Here is a 2,575-nt window from a genome sequence, read left to right as displayed (position 1 = left end):
TAATATATTAAAATATTATTAGTAGAAACCGGCGGCATAGACGAGCGGTGCGGTGGAGAAAATTGTTTTGACTACGTGACTGGACGTCATGCTCTTATACTTGCGCATTGTATGACTGAATAAGTGTTAAATTATATTTTTATTTTATTTTAAGTATTAATATTATGTGGATGACGCAAAGAAGATAATTTTTGTCTCAATAACGGTGGTCGGTGATAGTTCTTTGTTTTTAATTATTATACATCAAGACTTTTTGGGGGCCCCCTAAAATATTCCAACAATGGGGCCTGGGGCAAAATGGTCCCGTTGCCCCCCCCTCTGAACGGCCCTGCACAAGTCGCAACCTATTTATTTATATTATAGCTCCTGTTTCCTTAAAACTATTATCCAATAAATAAAGCATATAAATTATAATACATCATACCTCGATTTATATTTCTAACCCCATTATTTTTTTAAATGCATGTAAAATAATAATTTCATTAAGATTAAACAGATTTTTTAATAAAATTGTCACATATTTAAATATTTTACGTTGTAACTTATAAGTGACCTGAAACACTTTTCGTACGATAATTCAATCTTAAAAATACATATAAGTAAGATTTTAAATAGTTTTTATTAGTCTCCGGTGTAGAACAGTAGAACGATATCACATTCACGGCTTGTCGGTCGAATCGGCAAACTGCCGATCGTTCCAAAGTAATGGTGTGGTACCGATGTATACCGAACATATAGGTATAGTTACAGATGGACTGTACGATAAAATGTAACCAGAGGCGGACTTACCATTTTTTCCGCCCCTAGGCATTACAACACTAGCGCCACACACGGGGGGGGGGGGAGTAATGTTCCATGAACTAAAACAAAACTATAAAAATTGTATTTAGGTATTTTTATACCAACTAAACATATAAATATTAATACAATTTTGCATAGGTACATTTGTACACTTGTACAATAATTAAATCATTTTGCGCCTTGATTTATGTGAGCACTCTAGTCTCTATAATCGTAATTGATTAGCAAATTTCTGAGCAGTATGCACTATACAGCTGGTTATAAATACTGGAGACGGGCGACAGTGCCAGTGTCGCGCGTCGTCCCAATATTTATTATTATTAATTACTTTATCAAGAAACCTGATTTCCAGAATTAATTCCAGTATTCTAATATTATGGTGCCGGGTGCGGGGTGAGGCGGGTCATTCCACTAAGCCTGCACTGTGCGAGCTATTCCCCACCTAGCTAGGCTTTATACAATGTAGTAATGTACCCGGCGGCCCGAGGCAGTCTGTATATTTGACTGCCTTGGCTGGCGTTTTGCGCATGCGCCACTCACAATATTGTACGTGTGTACGCCGCATACCCGTATACCACCTCCTATGCATTAACACAGGCAACGCCGGCAACTGCCTCGTCGTGTGTCGATGTCGAACCTCTAGCGGTGGCTCGCAGAATTAAACTCAAACGGCAAGGTTATTATAGCTTATAAATTAAAACGTTACTGCGACGTGACTACGTGAGCCATTCTCCAGTTTCATGCAAGTTGTATACGAAAAAAAAATAATATAAAATATAAATTTAGGTAAATAGAATTATGAAATATTATGAAAAACTAAAAAGTAAAAATTAACTAAAAAATTGCGCCCTAGGCCAGTGCCTTGGTGGCCTATGGGTAAATCCGCCCCTGAATGTAACGTTGAATGATTATTAGTTACCAGGCATTTCGTTGCCGTTAAAAGTGCCAACTCTATAATATGATTCAAACTTTTTTCAATTCATTATTTAATATTCAGTGTATGGTGTTCAAAACTTTAAAATGCCCACCAATTATCTTGAATGCCAAAAAACTTGTGCAAGCACCGCTTCAAAACGCAAATTTGGGAAGATGCTTTTTTAGTGCAAACTACAGGAAGATACTGGCAGGAAGATACCGTGAAAATTGCAAACCTCAATCTATCATTATTTAGGTTCTATGTCGATCAGTCAGTGAGTCAGTCAGGAACAGGGGTTAAAATGGGGGGGGGACGTAGAAGGACTCAGTCTCCCTACCTCTGAAGGTGGTTTAAAAGCGCCCCTTTTAACAAATTAGGATTTTATACATTAGACATTAATACATTACCTATACATAAAATTATATATGGAATGCTTAAAACTATATGGAGACATTAGTCCCCTCTGGAAATTTTTCCCACTTTAACCCCAGGTCAGGACACGTTCGATTTCCGATTATATTATAGCCATTCCGCCAGGCGTTGCCCCTGAGACACGGTTGTGAGTAATACACAGGATGTGACAGAAAGATCTGACAAATTGTTAGTATTATGTGATTAGTAAATAATTTAAGAAATGTGAGCAAATTCCCAAAAATAATATTTTTAAAATAGTTATATTACGTTCCAAAATAATTTAATAAAAAAATTCTAAAAAATAAACTACTTGACTTACATAAATGTTTTTACCATTAAAATTGTTCTTATAATCAGATTTAAAAATTGGTTATTTCAAATTTATCCAAAAAAATTTAAATCAAATTTAAAATTTTTTATTTTCAGTATTAAAAAATAAAAATT

This window comes from Acyrthosiphon pisum, chromosome A2 (genome assembly GCF_005508785.2).
Source record: "Acyrthosiphon pisum isolate AL4f chromosome A2, pea_aphid_22Mar2018_4r6ur, whole genome shotgun sequence".
NCBI lineage: Eukaryota > Metazoa > Arthropoda > Insecta > Hemiptera > Aphididae > Acyrthosiphon > Acyrthosiphon pisum.
This window is presented reverse-complemented; position numbering follows the sequence as displayed.